The sequence below is a fragment of the Nannospalax galili genome, unplaced genomic scaffold, assembly GCF_000622305.1.
Source record: "Nannospalax galili isolate Female #2095 unplaced genomic scaffold, S.galili_v1.0 scaffold150, whole genome shotgun sequence".
NCBI lineage: Eukaryota > Metazoa > Chordata > Mammalia > Rodentia > Spalacidae > Nannospalax > Nannospalax galili.
The window spans coordinates 4,186,449-4,205,707 of NW_008329320.1; the positions used below are offsets into that span (position 1 = coordinate 4,186,449).

The following is a 19,259-nucleotide window of genomic DNA, read 5'->3' on the forward strand; positions in this document are numbered from 1 at the left end:
GATGAAGTGTATTTCATTGTCAAGCAATATGTATGAAGATCCTATTCTATGCATTGACTGCTGTATAAGGAACGAAACAGGACTACATTATCATTGAATTTAATTCAGTCTATTTAGTATAGCTACATCCAAGGTTACAACAATGTATATAGAATCTGATATTCAACCTCCTATAGAAATGCAGGAAACATTCTCAAGGTAGGCATTTAAGGGAAAAATGATCATGTTCATAAAACACATAAGTAAGAATATCCCATAGATCTTTTTGTAGATTTAGTTTGATGTTCTACTATGGGTGGATAATAAACCAAAAGATAACCAAGGTTTATCATACTAGTCTGTGTCTATGAGAAAAACTATACAGTTACAATTTCCAACATGAGCATGTAAAACAAACAAAAAAACTGTAACAATTTTATGCTGTAGGGTAGACCAACCAAAAATATATGAATGTATTCAGCTAAGACATTAATTATTCTGTTAGGAGATCCATTGGTTATTGGTTCTGTTATTGTTCTTTGACATTTGGTCAAAAGCATAAAAACTGTATCAGGGAATTGAGAGAGATATCTTCCTCCTGTTGAGAGGGCCTCTTTGGACAGTTCAGGAGGCCAGTGCCAACTCCTTGCCTGTAAAGAATATCCCCACAATGCATCTAAAGGAACTCTAATTACTAGAAAGGAAACTAACATGCAGCATGAATAATGTAAAAGCATATAAATGCAGCCCAAAGTGTCAAAATGAGCAGTCTCCATTCGTTCTTTTGACCAGCATTTAATGTGTTCTTGCCATTTGTCAAAGGCACTGCTAGGTCTTAGTGCTCAAAGTAAGATTCAGTGCTCTCGGTTCTGTTTTTTTATTTTTAAAATAAAAATGTATGCGTGTATTGCTTGCATGTGTGTAAGTGCACCCGTGTCATGCAATGCCCATGGAGGCATCAAATCCCCTGTTAACTGGAGTTATGGATAGTTGTTAGCTGCCATGTGAGTGCTGAGATTTGAACCCAGGTCCTCTGTAAGAGCAGCCAGTTCTCTCAACTGCTGAGCCGTTTCTCCAGCCCAGTGACCTTTTTTTTCAGCATTTGGTGGGTGAGACTGAGAGATTTTTTGAAAAGACAAAGTGACAGATTCACTGAGACTAAGGAAACACAATAACATAATCTTGCAGTCAAAAGAGCTAGGGGGTGGAGGTTAGGAGAAGCTGAGGGAAGCAGAGCCATGACCTTTTCCCTGAAGTTCAAATGACCAAGAGAAAATGAGTGAGGATACTGTGGGAGTTCAGCCATCAGGACAGTTTTACAGTGGCTGAGTATATGCTGAGTTTGGGGTCAACTCTACATTTAGCAACGGTCTATCCTAAACTATTTCATGACCAAAACAATCCCAGCCAGCTGTGGTGGCACACACTGTAATCTTTGCACTAGTGAGCCTGAGACAAGATGATGGTAAGTTCAAGACTAGCCTGGACTATATAGTGAGTACCAGGCTAGCCCATGCTGCACAGTGAGACCTTGTCTCCACTCTATCCTCCAAAAGACGAACTGTTCCATTCTTGACATAATGTCTATTTATGTTTCTAAAAAAACTTTCTAAGTCATATTGTAACTGAATGCCTTCTCAACCCGACATAATATCAAAGCATGTGGCACCATCACACTTTACATAAAATTATTTATTAAATGGTTATTGAATTGAGTAGAAATATCACTATAAATCTGAAGTTTCAGCTAGTTTTCTTGTGTAAAATGATTTCTTGATGAAATGTATTTCTCTTTTTTTTAATGGAAAAGTCATATATTGTGCAAATGGTAGGGATTAAAGGAAGAAATACCACAAAAATATTCTGAAATACACTGTCAAAAATCTAAAACTATATTAAGTTTTTGGTGGTGAAGAAGATGGGGGTAATATTATTCGCTAAGCTGGTCAAGACATCAAAAGACTAACCTGAAAATGAACAGAAGCCTTGCTAACCATAATGTCAGCTGACTGAATGCTAATTTCTCTGTTTATGTAGGATGTAAAGGTTCAAGAATGGACAATATAAGAACACTATATGTCCTAGTCATTACATGGAAACCAGGCATTGTGGGCCTGGAACAGAGTGTAAAGACAGGACCCATTTCCCCCACATGGCTGGTGTACGTTCTTTCACCTCTGCCTGTCTCTCCAGAACTGAGGTTCTCAACAAATATGAGATGAATAAATTAATGAATAATGAATCTGAATCTTCCAAACACTCTTACCAGCGTTCCCTTGGGACCAACAATAAGTGATTAAAAGATTGACTCAAATTAAAAGTAAAGAGCCAGGCCTAAAGCTAAAAGACCTTCCTGAGGTTGAAATCTGTTGCTTTAGGCTATGATTAGTTGGCCTTACCTGTAGAATAGACTGATACACTCACTGAGGGATTAAAGGAAAAGATAAATTTTCTTACTGTGTTTTTGAGTCATGAGAAATAAATGTATGTATGTATGTATACATATAATATGCATAATATTTCCACACATTTTATTTTTTGTATGAGACACTCTCATTTGAATTTATCTCACCTGTCATCTGTCTGATCTATTATCCATCCATTCATTAGTAGAATACATAATGTATACACGTATGTGCATACTTACATATTAAGCATAAAGGGCAAACCAATGTAACAGCTGAGGTGGCCTGGCCTCTCAAGGAAGCCAGGATTTAATTTTAAATTCTAAATACTACCTGTGGGTCCTTGGGGAAAGGTACAGAACTGCTCTGTTCCCAGTTTAATCTCACAAACTAAGAAGGCTGACACTATTTGCTTCAGAGCCTTGTTGAGAACATTAGGTTTATACATGATCTTTAGAAGAGTGCCTAAAATTTAGAAAATGCTCTCTAAGTAGTAGTTTTTACTATTATGCTACATTACCCCCCTACCCCCAATCATCCTATTTATTTTCTCCTTAAGGAACAAACAACATAGAGGGTTATTTAAATGAGAGTGAAAAAAGTAATTTACTTAGCAAATAAGGAGATACTTTAGTTATTAGAGAAAAATACAGTATGCACATGGACAGTAAAACTGTAAAAGTAAAAGTCTTGGGAAGGAAAATTTCTAACTTAGGTTTGGCTTCTGAAAAAGTAACCATATTGAAAGCATAAACTTGGAAGTATGTTCTGTTTCTAAACACAAATTAAGAATTAAAAAATCAAAATGACAGACTTCTACTAATCTTCTTAGGAAAGCATAAATTGTTAATCAGGCTCCAGGCAACAATGTTTAATACCAACTTTAATAAAAAGTCTGCCTAGAGAAAGGAAAGGGCTGGTGGCTTGGTTTTAAAAGCTGGGTAGCCTGTGAACCTCAGTCCTCTTGGCTCTCAGGACACCACTGATAGAGTTCCCTGTGAAATAGACTCCCTTTAAAGGAGTTAGAGTTATTAAAAATTAAGTCAGCAGCACAGGCTAGAGAAATAATAATTTCACTAGTATGAATGAGTTTAGAAAGAAATAAGTTGGAAAAATATTTAAGGACTCTTTTGTAGAGTTTAAGTGAATTTCACCCACTAAGCATTTAGTGAGCCCTTGCTCTGTGCATAGTTACTATTGATACCCACATCTTAAAATTCTGATCATGGGATGGGATGGTGACATGTTAAAACCATTTTCTCATTTCCCCCAACCTGGATCTATGTATTCCAAAAGCATTTTCTGTTTGCTTCAGATGGGTTTTTACTGTGCAGAGTCAAATAATGATTTCCCCCAAAGTCTCTGCTGACTATCATTCTTAGGAACAATTGTCAATCAGGTAAAAACTAAATTGGAAAGTACTTGACAAGTGTGGCACCTCCTTAGCACATGGTCTCATGGCTGCTTTTCTGAATTGTTGAGTTTAAAACAATCCAAGTTTTATTCCTGGCTTTAAAAATACTTCTTCATAACATCATGAATGTTAGTATATATTTCTTAATTACACACCAAGGTCCTTGTCTTCTGTGGCTGGTTTCTCTAATCAGTCATAATGAAAAGATTATCATACAGAGAAAAAAGGGGAAGTAAGTAATTTAAAAACTTAGTTTAGTAACAAATTAGAAAGCAAACATATGCTATATTAATGAACATCCATGGTACAAACCCAGCTTTTGTTCTATAGTGCCCAATTAATCCAGCCCTGGGTTTCAATCATTTCTCCTCTTTCTGCCCATTACATAAAACTCTTTCATTATATCTCATTAAATTCAGTCTCTTGAGAGCATTTTACTCTTTTGTAGCTTTAAATTTGCTATATTAAATAAAGTCACTGCCCTGTTCATGATCCTGTTTGGGGAGAAAGTGGCCATTTCCATCATCAGCAGATATGCTGCCCTTCACAACCCTTTACTGTGACCATCTCTCATTGTTTTCCAGGGCATAAAGCATGTACCCATTTGAATTCAAGAGTGGGAGTTGCTTTACACACACACACACACTCCAGTGCTCCTTCAAAAAAATGTGGAGTATCTTAGAGTTAAAATTAAAGAAGAAAAGGAATATTGTGACACACGAAGAAATGTAATTTACAGGACCTGTATCTAGCATGCTTGTACTTTTTTTCAAAGTCAGTTGACTGGTAGGTCAGCATGCTTTCTATGAATGCAAAAGTTACTGCAGAGCTGGTACTTTGTTATTGGGAATAAAGGGGGTAGAGCCCATTTCTCTGGAGGACAGAAATTAAGTGATCTTATTTCCTTCTGTTGGTTTAATTAGGCCTGCCCCCAAACAACTCTTGTTTTGATAAAAAGACAGATGAGTCAGAGAGTGAAACTAGCATTGTTATAACAGAAGGCTACCATGTAAAATTCATTCTTCATGAAACACTGACAAAATCCCAACTAGATACTTTTCAAAGAAGTAGTTTAATTTGAGAATAATTGCTAGGAGATACAGAAGCTTGACTTGGTTCAAATTAGGATTCATCAGGGATATGATTGTCATGGTGAGCTTTAACACTTTGCATTGGTGATTTCTTAGTCTGACCACACACCATTCTCACCAGTGTTAAATCAGAACCTGTTGCTAAGGAGAGCTTAGAATATTTCAGTTGAATGTGAAAATGAGCAGTTTCAAACATTGTATAAGATGGATAACAGCAGATTAATAAAATTCATTCTTATTCTTTCAGTTAAAAATGTGAGTTTATTTTCATGACTGAAAGGCATACTCTATACCCCCCACCCAAGCCATTGCTTTTTAAAGCAAAAATGTATACATTAAAACACAAATCATCACTTAAGAAAGTTTTTGTTTGTCCCATAGTTATATGAAGTTTACTTTTAGGGGAAAAGATACTTATTTTATTATTGATTTGGTTATGGTAAACTGTGTTTGGTCTTGTGTATCAAAGTAGACATAAAGTTTGTTGGGGCTGGAGAGATGGCTCAGTGGTTCAGAGCACTGGCTGTTTTTCCAGAGGACCTTGGTTCACTTCCCAGTACCCACACGGCAGCTAACAACTGTCCTAACTCCAGTTCCAGGGGATTCGATGCCCTCTTCTGACTTCCACGGGCATTGAGTGATGTGGGTGCACGCATACATGCAGGCAAAACAGTCATACACATAAAATAAAAATAATAAACAAAATATTTCAGAACTTGTCATTGTCTTCTCAATAATCAATTATACATAATCAATTGGGAAAACTCAGTGTTTATGACTCATTCTGATTATCACTTAGAAAAGTACATTTTTAGAGGACTTGTTAATATAGTCAAATACCACTTTGAATCCAGATATTAGTATTAATATTGCTAAGGTTTCTTTCAATACTGGGGAATGAACCTCTCATGCTAGGGGTGCTACAGCAGGCTAAGCAAGTGCACTATCACTCAGCTGAAGCCCCATATGAGTGTTCATTAAGGTACCCATGGATAACCTGTTAGTTCAATGTTGTTTTGGCTGTTCCGTAGTTATGGTTTGCCTTTACTTTTTGCTCATCCAAATAAGAAGGAAGAGAAGTCAGCTGATCATTTTTCAATATGAAGTTATTCATTATACAACCCATTGGTTATAAGACTTTTGGATTTCATGGAACATTAACAGTTTTATTTTTTATAAGGGGGAAGAGTTGACATTGAGTTGCTTGCCAGATTTTAATCTTGCCAAGGCAAAACCCAGCATAATTTATCCATACATATACTTCCATGAAAGAACTGACATTTTAACTTCAAAGGAAGGTCATTGTCTAAGGTTTAAAAATGGAATTGATTGAGATTTATGAAATACACAATCAGTTGCCATTATTTTTCATATCTGATCAATGACTAGTAAATTTTCATTTAAAAGATGGACACTTGACTTTGAATATCCAGGAGAGTCACTTATTTGGATAAAGCTCACTCACAATTGCCATCAAGCTGTTACAAATAAACCAGGCCTCAAAATACATAATCTGAACCCCAAACATTTTGGAGAAAAACTTTGTTTTGTTTTGTTTTGTTTTTTTTTGCATTAGGATTTTTACAAGATATAGAAGACTACGTCCTTATTTGTATAATTAAACTGCCTTATATGTGCCTTCACAGAACATATGAATGATATTGTAGATTGAAGTTTCCCCTTTAATTTTTAATGGTAGAATTAAGTGGAAATGACAAAGAGAAATAACATCCAGAGACTAGAAATCAAGGTACAAAAGAGAGAGATAAAGGAACAAAATGAACTTAGCATATCCATAGATAAGTCACTTCATCTTTCTGGCAATCAGTTATCTGATATGCAAATGGTGGCTATAGGATGGAGTCTCTAAGGTACTTCTCATATATCACGTTATCTGATGATATTTCTAGTTACCACCCTTTCCTTTATGGCTAGATGAACTACATGACTTTTTTGAATGATGGTAATAGAAAGAATAGAGTATAATGAAAATGGTTCACCAATGTCAGTCACACACAATGTGACCATGTTGTTAAGAAGGCTTCTACCTCCTTCCCTCATTATTTTTTTATTCATTGTTGTTTGTGGGCTTATGTATATTTGTGTATGAATTTTTACTTAGAAAAGAATTCACTCAGAGTCAGGCATGGTGGCACATGCCTATAATCCCGGCACTCAGGAGGTAGTGGCAGGAGGATTAGGAGTTCAAGGCAATCCTTAGGTACACAGGGAGTTTGAAGACAGCCTGGACTACATGGCTACATTTTTTCATTTAAATAATTCAGAACAAATACTGCATTGTGATAGTAATGATGTACAAAACTGTGGTTACAAAGAAGCAAATAACTTCTTTTACTTAACAGACAGGGAAGACAATAAATGCAGTCTTTTAGTGTGTGAACACGTGGAAGGCAGAGGTCAACCTCAGTCATTCCTCAGACACCATCTCTCTTGGTTTCCCAAAGTCTCTTCACTGGGATCTGGGGTTATCTGATTAGGCTAAGTTGGCTGATCAGTGAAATTAGAGATCTGATCATCTCCTCCCCAGAGCTGGATTACATGTGTGGACCATGTATAACTTTTTATGTGGGTGCTGGGGATGGAACTCAGGTTCTCAAGGTTGTATAGCAAGTACTTTACCTACTGAGTGATCTCCCCAGCCCCTATAAAAATACTCTTATTCATTTTCACTCAGCATCCCAACTGCCTTGGACATAATTGAATTTGTCAATATGATAAGATGGGACTGATGTCCTTGTGGTATTTCTAAGCCACATTATGGTGACGTTTAAAAAGGAGACAGCTTGACTTTTAGCATTCCTAAAGCAAGTGTGGACCTGAACAGACAAGTACCCATTCCCTCAGATGTCTCTTAGAACTGTGCCCCCCAGCAAGGCTTCCCTCATTCTTTTTTTGAAACAGTATCTCCAGCATGAAATGGCGAAGTAGAGTGGGAATCTACCCTTATTTATCAGAGAATCTTCCCCTTTGATCCCTAGACCAGGAATATGACACACATAACAATAGAGTTCTCTAACTGTTTGCAATGAGAAAAGCATGCTGCTTTCAGCACTTTGGTATATAAAGCATACACACATTCATATTCTATCTCACACCACCTTGGGCAGAGAGCAAGGGGGTGTCCTGAAGGACAAAAGGACTACATGGCTCAGTGAGACTGTTTACATTATAAACAGCAACTTTTGAGTTGCAAGTATAGGTAAAAGTCTTTAGTCCAGATTATGTGCATACTGTAAAAGTCATTCCTACATGCCCTTAGAGGTACTATGAGGTTAGGCTGCTATTCCTTCTCATCAGTGAACTGAAAGACTATCAACTTTAACTACTTTTCTGAAGTACTTCCTCCATCATGAAGCTGTCTCTGAGGATTAGAGAAGACAATTATGTTCAGACAAATCTCCCATACAGGGTTTTTACCATTTATAAACTCTGATGTATGATTACAAATGTAATTAAAAATTGAATAACCTAAAAACATTTTCCTTAGCTGTAAAATTTGCTTTGCTTTGGTCAAAATAATCAAATCATTCCAACGGCCTCTGTTGCTCCGCATTCTCAGAGAGTCACACTTTTACTTCTAAGATATCACAAGTGTTTGCTAACAGCACATTCATTAAGTGCTTGGCTCAGAGGAAAATTCCCTGGAAATTCAAACCCAAAAAGGGCTAAGAGGAAATAAGTATTAGATTTCTTATGTAATTGTTATGATGCAAAATGCATATGGAAATAGCTCAGTGGTAGAGCAGTTGTATGGGGCCCTAGGTTCAAATCCCTATACTGATAAATAAACTCCCCTGACTTTCAGTTAGGCATGGTAGTTCATGCCTGAAATCCTCATATGTGATAGGCTGAGGCAGGAGGATCACTGTGTTAGACACTACCCTTGACTACATAGTGAGTTCTAAGCCAACCTGAGCTACAGAGTGACAGTTTCTCAAAAAATCCAAGCAAGCAACCAACCAATGAACCACCACCATGACCACAGTACCACCAGCAGCAAACAAAAATAAAGTCAAATATTTAAGACAGTGTGTGACTACTTAGGAAAGCTCAGTAAAATGTAGTTGATTGTTCATTACCAGCATTATTATTTAGACATACAAAAATTCTAAACTTAGCATTCAGTGGGTTTAAAAAAAATCTTGGCCCAATACTTATAAATAACAATACTGTAGATTTAAAATTTTCCCATACCAAGTGTGGATGTGGGGGTGCTGTGCCTTGGTAGCTTGGTCTTTCATCCTGCTATACATATGCAGAGTCTAAATGAACAGCTAATGGCATATTTTGTCTGAATCACTATTGCATATTTTGTGTTGCAGGCCTCAAAGGAACACAGAGTCTCTCCATTTGACTTGCAGGACAACAAAGAGAAGGAGAAGAGTTGCTATTCTTTAAAGCTCTAAGGAAAACACTTTCATGATTCTGATGAATTTCTGACCACATTTTAAAGAAAAACACTCTTTGGTTAATTTATGACCCACCCAGCATTCTCTCCTTTAGAAGGTAATGTTTTTAAAGGTTGATTTCCAAGTTTGCACTCCACAGTAGAGAGCAGTAGTGGGTATAAACATGATAATGATGTAATAGTGCCTAAAATCCCATGGTACTGAGGAAGAAATAGATCCCGTGTAAAAATGGCAAATTTCATTCTATTTTGATTCTTATGGTTTCATCTTACATAAAACTCACCTCTCTGTTATTCAGACATGTCCTCAGTTTAATTCTTTCCTTGCTGTTTTTCATTCCTATAACTTATTAGGTTTCTTAAACATCTTCAGTCAGAGCTACTCATGTAGGAAATTATAGAGAAAAAGGCACAGTTCTTTCTTGAAAGATGAACTGTGAAGATAAGTCAGACCGAGTGGTGTGCTAGCATTATGATCTTCCTCTTCATAAATTGTTCTCTTCTAGAACCTTGCATTGCATATCTGCTAGAAGTTTTTGACCCACACTGCAAATCAAATTCTAACAGTAACATTCTGATTTTAATTAAACTCTTCTTATAAATCTCTGTAAGGTGATCCGATCGCCACAGAAATTGGCACTCAATAGTGTTCATGTCAAGATATTAAATAGTGAGATGAGTTTGAATGATCTGTAGTAATCTGTGGGAATGGATGACAGACCCTCTGCCTGCTTATCTACTCATGTTTATGAAGGTGCACTCAGAATAATCATTCTGAGCAAGTGTCTTTACTGGAAGAGTTGAAAGTTCCCTGGATAGTCCAGTGCGTCAGTTAGACTACTGGGTGAAGTTGGTTCTCTTGGTCCAACCACTTTGGCTTGAACAACCTATTTCTCTTATGTCGTAAATGAGCCATCTTTTTGAAAGGTTGTTTGCATGTTCACCTCTTTTCCTTATCTTCCTGCATTGGGGTGATAATGCTACAAAGACTATATTCATTTAATTCGATAGTTAGGAAAAAATACCCTGAAGTTTCTTATAGGACTGCTTTGAAAAAGGGAGCCTTTCCTAGGAATAGCAACTTTAACTAATTGTAGGCAAGTTAATTTTTATAAGACGTAAGTTCAAACAAAAATATGACTGTAGATCCAAGAAAGTGCCTCACTCTTTCAATTATCTTCAAAATAAGATAGAAATCTCAATGGAGACTCAAAGAAAACAAAATGAAATCAGCCTGGCCCACCTTTCTCTATTCCTTCTCTAACATTTTCACATGTGGGTGCTGTGTGTGAATGGGTGTGTGGATGCTTAACTTTCTTTTCGTATGCACTTCTGTTACCGTGACTTTCTTTGTGTTGAAGAATCATCATTCAGAAAAAAAATTAAGCCACAGAAAGTTTATCTACATTTTCACCTTTTTTTGTGAAGCAAATGAGGCAGGCTCAGTAAACAATGGTTAGGCTAAGACACTATTAAAAAGGCAATTCAGACTGACTCATTGCTTGTTATTCTTATAAACCACACCCTAATTTTGATGGACCCCAAAGAATGGATGCAGTGACTAAGCAGGATGCATAAGGAAAGTGGCTTCTGCAGGATGTTATCTCATTTGGAACACATTTCAAACTGTAGGACAGATTTTTAAATTGGAAGTTGAAACCTGCAGACTGTCAGCAGAAGAGGCTGATTCACCCTACAGAACTTCTCTTACTCCAAGTTCTAGGCAGAGCTTTTAAAGAGTAGGTTACCTAGGGCCATCAAGATGGCTCAGTGCGTAAAAGCATTTGCTGCCAAGCCTGATGGCCTGAGTTCTATCCCTGGAACCCACATGATGGAAGGAGAGAACCAACTCCTGTAAGTTGTCCTCTGATCTCCACACTTGTGCCATGGCATATGCACATATACACACACACTAAATAAAAATGTATGTTTTTCCAAAGGACCAGGTTATCTAAAAGGCACTGTGATGCATCACAGCGAAAAACTAAAACACATGGAGAACCACAATAAGGGTAACACGGGCATTTTAACCTTAACCAGCTCTCCACGCTTATTTGAACAGAATCTTCTTTATGTTAGATGCCTCTATTTTAATCCAACCTCTGTATGTTTATGGATCCCTAAAAATTATCATTTTTTTCCCTGTAAACATTTCTTTAGTAGTAGGAGTTCCTCACATGGGAGTTTTTGAAGTCATAGCTCTAAACTCCTTCTCATTAGTTGCTGAGTTGGAATTTAGGAAGTAAAATCCTGGCAAGGTCATAAATAGGAAAATCTTCCATCATTTTGATAGTGTTAAATTCTTTATTAATTAGCCACTGCTTTGATTTGGAACCAGAGATCAATGACCCAAGGTCTAGGTACTTAGAAAATTATGAAAACACCTAATAAGTTCCTTACATCAAGAGAATTACAAAAATGATAGTTGATGATTTTGCTCTGGTGTGAATGTCAGGGTTCTGCTTGGAGAATATTGGCCTGTCTATGGAGAAAAAGCTAATATGCTCTTATTAGCTTAGAAAAATCCATGTTACAATTCAGCTGCGGTGGGGGAAGGCATGGAGTGAGCTACTGCTAGTCCTTTCCAACTAAAAAAGAAAGTTTCGGTAGCTGAAAAGATGTAGTTATGAATGCTGGCATTCACGACTATGAAGCAAGCAGGGCCAGAAAGGGAGAGCACACAATATGCCCAAGGAAGGTAGATATTTGCACAGTTTATCTCTGTTTAATATCCCTGTATGGGGCAGTCACTCAAGGACCCCTAATTAGATATTCAGAACTTACTGTTCTAACTTGTTGCTATAGCAAGGAAGTGGCATGTGATGCCCAGGATGTGCTTTCTAGAAATGTTAGCTGTTTGCAAGTATCTCAAGTAGCATTTTGCAAGATAATTCTTTTCTTAGAAGAAAGCCTCACAGCAAATTTTTCCTTGCAAAGCTGATGGGAATGGTGGGTGGAGGAAGGAAGGTACACATTTTTTTTTTTTTTGATAGTAGACAACTTGCTAGAAAATGCTTTTGTTCCATATATTATCTTTGCAGAGTTAGCATTGAGAAATGTAATTGCGATAAATTGGTGTAAAAGCCAGCTAGCAAAGGGGCTCGAAGTCCCTGTGGAGATACCAGCCTGCCACTTTCTCCTAATGGCAGCAGAAGATAATTGTGGACAAATACCGTGGAACTACATCATTGCCTCCTCCCTTCAGAAATGTGCTGTTGCCTCATATTTTTCTGGAGAGATTGATGACTTCCCCTGCTTCCAAAGTATGGCACAAACCATGAAACTAGACAAGAAGAGATCTACCTTTTAACTCACCTCAACATTTTGTTCATCAGAATGCAGCAAAGAGAAAAAGGGAGGGAGCTGCCATTCTCTGTGACTGTATCTTGGAATCAACTGCTGGATTTCTTTTGAGATTCTGTGCACTTTGCCCTCTTGGTGACATCATGAATCTCTTTGTATCCCCTTTCTGCATACAACTGGTCTTCCCATTCTCTAAAATGGCAAACACAGAGCCATGCAAGTGCTAGGTAGGAGAACCAAGCTTAAGCTAATCTGGAAGAGAGTTTTCTCATTCCTAGAGCAGAAAGACTCCTAAGGGTTTTTCCTTTTTCAGGTAAAACTGTCAACAGAAAAAGATTGGGCAGCATTCACAGGAACGCATTTGCTTCTCATTCTCTGGAGTTGTGCATTAACTAGGCACAGCCCAGGTTCCTTTACCATCACCGGGAGTGACTCGCACCCCCTGGATAATTAACCACGGAGGGGGTGGGGTGGGGGTGGAACACATAAGTACCTCCAACCACACTGTTGCAGGAGAAACCGCTTCTTGTCCACACTATGTGACCAGTAAGTGAAAGTGAAGCTAGGCCAGAGACCCGGGCTGATACGCGTCTATAGTGACCACCATAATTACGGTGTCTTCACAGAGCAACAGCAAAATGAGTAGGAGAGAGAAATGTGTGGATGTTCCACATGATTAAACTTCTTGGTCCTTGAATGTTCTCAGTAGTAGTTAACTTAGGCGACCAGTCCCTCAAATAACCAGAGACCTGCATGTAACTTCCCATAAAATATGGATTTTATTGCAGCTGCGACGACGTTTCTCAGTACCATATTGACCTCGCCAGCATCTCCCATCTCGAGATGGACGGCAACTCTTGGCAGGAGAATATCTAACTACAGAGGAAGTAACCCTAGCCGTGACTGCTGCAGTATACAGCGTCACAAGAGCCTCCTTTATTAAATCAAAACGAACGCGTTAGGGGCTCCGCTTTTTGCATCTGACACCTAAAATAAGGCGCACCGGATCTGTTCTCCAAACAGTCGAGGAAGGCATTATCTCGATTCGTGTCTGGCCAGCCGTGCAAGAGTACAAGCGAGCTGCGTCTTCCACATGACTTTTCCCTGGACAGTGTGCTCCATTTTCGGAGTCCAGTGTTGGACTTGCCTTGCAACCTAAGCATTTCTGTCCTACACAAGCCGGCAGGCATTGCCCAGAACATGCAAGCTAACAGTTTTCTTTAGCTCCATTCTCTGAGCCAAACCATCTCTTTAAGTTTTCCTTCTTGGGAGCGTTCCAGAGTTTTCAGACTATCTGAATTTCTGCGTGACTCTCAAACCCAAGAAACCTTAACTCAGCCGGGGGAATCATCACACAGACCTTTGCAATGTCCGGCAGGTGGAAATAAATCAAGTCCCCAACGGCTCCACCCGTCTCGCACGCACCAGCGCCCTGGGTGATTGACCAGCCAACTTTGCAAAGCCGGAGCTCGGCTGGCAGCCTCCGCCAGCCCCGCCGAGAGCACGCCCGCAGGCTCCTCTCCCGGGGCCGTGTTCCCTGCAACCCCCGCAAGCCCCGAGGCGGCTCGGTCTTACCAGAAGGCGGAGGAGCGGCGCCCAGGCTCCCTGGGAAGCGGCGCCGGTCCTGGGTAGGGGCAGCAGCGCCGCCAGCGCAGCGGGACCCGCGCGCCCGCCAGGACCCCGGCTCGCAGCTGAGCATCCCTCCCAACTCCAGCGCGCGGCAGACACCGGGCGGAGAGGACTCGCTTTCTCTGATTGGCTTCTATCAACGCTACAGAATTAAAAAAAAAAAAAAAAAAAAAAAAAAGGAAAATGCATGCACAACCCTCCCGCATCACCAACAGAGACCGAACCCACCTCTGCTCGCCTTCCTGCGCCCGGGAGACCCTGTGACTCGCCCAGGCTGCGCTCGCCTCCGCCGCGGTCCCAGGCTCTGGCGTTCAAGCTGCGGCGGCTGAAACTGCAGCTCCCGGGATGGGAAGGTTAAGGGCTCCTGAGAGCTGGCTCTTGTGGGCACACACTGATTTGCAAGTGAATGAAGTGGGAGGGAGCAAAGAGAGGAGGACTTTGTTACCGAGGCCCAGTGCCTGCCCCCGCCCGCCCCCTCCCCTTGACAGAATGACTCCCAGTGTTTGAAGTCCTGAGCAATTCGCTCTCTGGAACACTCCCGCAGCCCAAGGCTTTCCCTTCCTTTTTCTTCGTATTTATTTAATATTTTGGGGGGAGGGGGGCGGCTCAAGACATACTGCGAACTTGTGCGGTTCTATCTGATCTCTCTTCTGTGCTCTCAAAATGCACCTTGTACAATTATCAGCAACGGTCTGATGTTCTCCTCTAATCGACCAGTCAATTAGGATTCCTGCGGACTCGGTACAGCGTGGCGCTAAGGGCTGGCCGGTTTGGTGAGATGGCACTCATAACATGCACATGTATAAAATAACCCAGGTCTCCTGAGATAATACCGACGGCCGTTCTTTACAACATAAACAAGCACAAGCAAGCACACAGATTCGTGCACGTCTTAGCTTCTCTCCTAGGGAGACAGGGCTTTGTGTCGCCCCACGAGCTCGAGCTCCGGAACTGTTTCGGAGCGGGTAACCCCAGGGTATTGTACCACGAAGCTGTACTTCCCTCGGCGTGCAGAAACGGTTCAAACCCAAACCCTCCAGGCTCACCAAGGTCTTAACGGCTCTCTCTTTCTAATTGAGCTGATAAAAGGATACATTAAACTTGCAGAAGAGGGTGCATAATGATATTTAAGACCTGTTTAATGCTTAAAGATGTTTCTGGAAAGTTACCGAAGTAGGATAACCTCTTTTTTAAACTCTTTGGTACACATAGCTGTCTGAATGGCTGGCTATATTTATACTTGCGAAGAAGTGACTTCCGTGAAGGAACTAAGCTGCAAATACGTCAAAGTATTGTTGAAGGAGAATAATAGTTTTCTACATAGGGGGTATAGACATGTTGGAGTCAGGCACTGTTGGAGTAGGAAAATTAAATCTAATTATGACAGTGATTTCACCTCGGGTCAGTTACATTCCAAGCCAGCTGTCTGTGCATGCTGCAAGCTCTTGGGAAGATTTTCACTGCACAGTGCTCTAAGAAATTCCAGGCACTTGGCCTCTGAGTGATTTAACTAGGTAGAGGTTGGTGTTGTTCCCAAGAGGGCTCTTACTAGAAAATCTTTTGTGTCTCTAATAGAAATTTAGGCATTTAAATAAAGCCCAAATCAAAGTATTTCCTCTAGGCAGCCAGTGCTTCAAAGAATTATGTGTGGAATGGTCTTAGCACAGATGTTCTGCACATGGATGGTGGGAAGACTTTGTTTCTCCTTGAAAACATTTGTGTAATGAAGAGTTGCCTTCAGTTTACCAAAAGGAGGCTGGACATGTTCCCTTCATGCAGTCATCTAAAATGTTGTGGGGAGAGGATGAAGAAAGCGCCTCAGATTCAATCCATTCCTCAGATCACAGACTCCTTCAACGTTTAATTTGTAAGACTACCTTGATATGTCTGTGTAGTCCTTTACTGCTTACAAAGTGTTTTTGTAGACCATGTTATTTAATTCTGTCAACAATGATGTGATTCTTTTTTCTTCCCAATAGTTCAGAGGAAATAGATTGATGAAGACACAGTAGAGATTAAGTATTATGTCCAAGGTAGCTGGACAAGGAAGGATAAGAGGTGAATCCTCACTGGTAGAACTGTGGGTTGTGTGTGAGCTGACCCATGTGCCCACAAAGTACCTGTGCAGATATGATGTATTTTTATTAGCCTATGTGATAACAAATTAGTAAATGAACATGTTAATAAAAACATTATGTAAGACTGCTTCTAGCAGAGAGATGTATAAATTAGCTGGTTTGATGCCACATAAAGGATGATACTGAAGTTGATTTCTATCTGTTGAACCAGTTAACATCTCACAAAGGAAATCTTTTAATTGTTTGTGATTTATTACCCTTCAGACTCCATTAAGCTACACATCAAAAGTCATTAAAACAACCTCATTTTATTAAGAGTGGACAATCAGCTTGCTTCTAAACAGTTTCATGTGGCAGCAGTAAGTGACATTAAGGAGCTTGTAACCCCAGGATATTGTACTAAAGACTTTCATGTGATTCTCGAGGCTTCCTAATAACATTTACCGCAATGATTATTAATATTCAATTATAGGATTGATAAAAATAAGCAGAACTGGGGCTGGAGAGATGGCTCAATGGTTAAGAACACTGACTGTTCTTGCAGAAGACCTGGGTTTGGATCCCAGCAACCATATGGCAGCTAATAACCGTCCATAACTCCAGTTCCAGGGGATCTGACAGCCTCGTCTGTCCTCCATGGGCATTGCACAACACGGGTGCACTTACTTACATGCAGGTATAACACTCATACACATAAAATAAAAATAACAAAATATTTTAAAAGATAACCAGAACTATTTTATCCTTATTTCAGAGGCAGAGGACTGAACATTACTCAGTCCTTGAAGTCCTGTTGCAGTTTGTTCTCTAGCACACCAGAACACCTTGGTGACAGAAACCAGTCAAGAGAGAGCTAAATGAACGATGTGATCTCTGTCATCCCACGGGGTTTTGTCATGAAACCACCAGTGAGATTCCACAGGGCCTCTGGAAAGCTCTAGAAGAAAGTACTAAGAAGCCATCAGTACTCAGCGTTGAGCTATTTTTCCTCTCTGCACTTCTGTGTTTGTTTTGTTTCTCTTCACACCAGCCTCCTTGGCCCTTTGGTCTGCAGGGTAGAACACCACCACCAATGGCTAATTCTAGAGCTTACCTGTTGGAAAACAGTGAGTTTCTCTTTTTGTCTCTCTTCCTCAGATTACTTCTTACAGTTTGGTTATGCTTTCCCCAGGATAGGGTGGGGAACTGATGCTAGGAAGGGGGCAAGCAGATGCATTCGCATGGGTTACTATGGCTTACCTAGGATCAAAGTGAACAGGTGCAATTAGGGAGTATCTTTGGGTTCTGGGAAGACAATCCACAAAGGCTCTTGTTTCCCATATTACCCCGTTTTCTTTCATAGTTTGGTGCATTGAAGCAGCTCATGAAATAGCCAAGTTGTTTCAGATTTTTTTTTTTTTTGGTCTTTTTGAAACAGGGTCTTCCTGTAGCACCAGCTGGCCTAGAACTCAATATGTAGACCAGGCTGGCCTTGAACTTACAGAGATTCGCCTGCCTCTGTCTCCCAAGTGCTGGAACTACAGGTGTGAGCCACCATACATGGCTGTTTCAGTATTTTATACAGTTCAGTTAGTATTACTTTCCTACTCCCCTTCTTTTGCTTGTAAAATCATATTCTTTTAAAATAAGAATCTCCTTCAGAGGCCATTACTAAGGATATTAATTTGTGTGTGTGTGTGTGTGTACACACATGCATGTATATGAATGCTCACATATGCATGTATATGTGGAAGCTGGAGGTGTCAGGTATCTTCCTCTATTGCGCTCCACTATTTATTTATTTATTTATTTATTTATTTATTTATTTATTTATTTATCTAATCTATTTATTTGAGATAGGGTCTCCCACTGAACTTAAAACTTGAAGAGTGTGAGACTGGCTGACCAGTGAGCTAGAGGGATCTGCCAGCCTCTGCTCCTCAGCACTGGGGTTACAGGTGTGTGCTGCCAGATCGACTTTTACATGGGTTCTGGGGATTTGAACTCAGATCCTCATGTTTGTGCAGCAAGTCCTTTACTGGCTAAGCCACCTCTCCAGACCAGGATATTAATTTACATGAAGGATTTTCGAACTTTTTCTAAGTCACTCTTCAGATGATTAAGAGACTATCTTATCCTTATAACAGGATGCATATAAATAAATAATTACAGGTTTCCTGACTTTCTTTTTAATGATATACATTTATATACAATGACTAATAAAAATCTATTTTTGATTATTAATAACTATTCCTGACTAGAAGAAAAGTTCACTTTTGAGACCATGTGCATAAGTTAAGAATCTTGGCATAGGTAATTTTGACTCAACTCATCCAAATCTTTGATCTAAAACTCACCCTAAATGCACTGCTACTAAGAAAAACATACACATTATATTACTTATGATATCATTATTCTGGAATACACAAGTGAATAGAGTTCACTGAGGAATGAAGAGCCACCCCCACCTCTGCTTTGTGCGCGTGTGTGTTCCAGTGAAAGCAGGTACAGTGATTAAGGTGGGGGGGGGGACTTCAGTGATTGTAAGTGCTATTGAACTGAAACAAAAGAGACAGGAACTCTCAATGGAATTCCCCTTTTGTAAGCACCATGGACATCTCAATACAAGCTCAAATATATTCACCATATGAGCTTATGCAGGTTCCCAGTCTTAGGAGAGCTTCCAATACTGTATCTAAAGTAGGCTGGATCCAGGGACACATTAAGACACTTCTCATTTGATCATTATATTTGACTCATCACTATAGGTAGGTTACATTAAACCGGGAAATTTCCAAATGAGATAAATGCACAGCAGCAAAATCTCATTGATTTATGCAGTATATTTTAATACTATGGGAATTTCAGGGTAGATAGAATGGACTTTTAAGTTTTCTGACTTTTTTTTTTTTACATTTTATTCATTATCCTTTCCGGATTATAATTTTGCCT

At 39.6% G+C, this 19,259-nt stretch overlaps 1 protein-coding gene across 2 annotated transcripts in view; it reads right to left on the bottom strand.

Moving 5' to 3' along the window:
- Cdh6 (cadherin 6) overlaps positions 1–14,662 on the bottom strand; it is a 149,808-nt gene extending 135,146 nt beyond the window's left edge. The window contains exon 1 of one of the 2 annotated variants that reach the window (XM_008835591.3): positions 14,479–14,662. The gene's annotated coding sequence lies outside the window, so the exon portion shown is untranslated. Of the gene's footprint in view, positions 1–14,196; positions 14,325–14,478 lie in introns of those variants that run through there. The other variant, XM_029564773.1, reaches the window with a different exon arrangement.
- Positions 14,663–19,259: the final 4,597 nt, after the last annotated feature.